This window comes from Petaurus breviceps, unplaced genomic scaffold, assembly GCF_028583685.1.
Source record: "Petaurus breviceps papuanus isolate PSGF00001 unplaced genomic scaffold, PetGlider_PUasm1.0 207, whole genome shotgun sequence".
Lineage (NCBI taxonomy): Eukaryota > Metazoa > Chordata > Mammalia > Diprotodontia > Petauridae > Petaurus > Petaurus breviceps.
In genome coordinates, this window is record NW_027185850.1 from 23310674 (window position 1) to 23312210 (window position 1537).

A 1537-nucleotide genomic window follows, 5' to 3' on the forward strand; every position below is an offset into this window, starting at 1 on the left:
GGGCAGGGATGGGACGCTCTGGTTCTGGCCCCCTCCCTCGTCCCCAGAGAGCTGGCGATAGGGGCTTCCCTGCTGTGCCCCAGAATTCCCCTCTCCCTTAAGTTAAAATTCTAGAATAAGCATTTTATTAAGGAGACCATGGCCCGGCTAAGCAAAAATCCTCCAAGAATGGAAGCGAGTTCTTTGAAAGAGACCGGAATCCCAGCCTCTCCGATTGGAAGAGGCCCTTCCATTCCAACCCACGGCTGAGCAGAAAACCTTTCTCCAGCACCCCCGCAGGAGCGGCCAGCCTCTCAACCTCCCGCCCAAGGAACTCCTGCCCCATTCACCAACATAAATTTTATTTGTTTGGATCCTTTGAGAATTTTACTAAACCAATGGCAATTAAAAGTTAGGGGGCAAAGGAACTTTAGGTCGTTCCCAGTCGGTCAGCCTCCTTCCATTTACCCCCAGCCTGAGGGAGATCTGGAGACCTTACTAACAGAATGGGGCCAAGGCTGAATTTTCCTGGAAACTACCTTTTACCCGACCCCTTCATGCCCCCTCTCCTCAGCTCCCTGCCCCCGCCCAAGCCTCTAGCCCCAGTACCTTAGAGGACAGTAAATTGGGCAGGGAATCCAGTGCCTGCTTACCCCAATCACAAGACAGAGGAGAAGCAAACCCTCTGAACAGTGCCATACTGAGCCCATGAGCCAAGAATATTTCCAAGCAAACTAGTTAACTGTTAACAGCTGAAGCAACATTTTGAGTTTTGGCCTGAGTTACATATGTATGATGAACACAGAGGTGGTTCAGGCCTGATCATTGGGCCAAATGGCAATAATGTACCAAGCTCACTACTCCTGGGAGGGACAGAAGGGGGGTAGCTACTGCATCCATCCTCCTTGCTAAGCGGGCCTGGAGCAGAGCACAAGGCTGGCCTGTCTCCAGACTGGGGGCAGCTGAGAGTCACAAGTGTCCCAGTGTGGGAAGGGCTGGATACTACCTGGATACCCATCCTGTGCACCCCACCAGCCTCTCCGTCTCCTGAGGGGCATCTGAGGCTTGGAGAGCATGATTCCACAGGCTGGAATGCCCTGGGCCAGAGAGGCTCTGGGAGGTCTTGGGAGGCAGATGAGTCGGTCGGTCAACAGGCTTTTATTAAGCACCTACTATGTGCTGGGCACTTCACTAAGCTCAAGAGATACAAAAAAAGGTAAAAGACAGACAAATGGTGCCTGCCCTCACAGAGCTCCCAGTCTAAGGGGGAGAGAGCATGCAAACAAGCTGTAAACAGGAAACACTTGGGACCATCTCAGAGGGATGGCACTAAGGTTAAGGACTCCTTGAAGAAAGTGGGGCTTCAGCAGACTTGAAGGGAGCCAGGAGCCAGAGATGAGGAGGAAGAGCCCTCCAGGCACATGGCACAGCCCCTGCAAATGTCTGGTGCCTCACTGAGGCCCACACCACTAACTGGGGCTCCCCTGGCCTTGGTGGCAGCCTGGGGCAGCCCTAAGGGACAGCAGGGGCAGCCTGGGGCAGCCCTAAGGGACAGCAG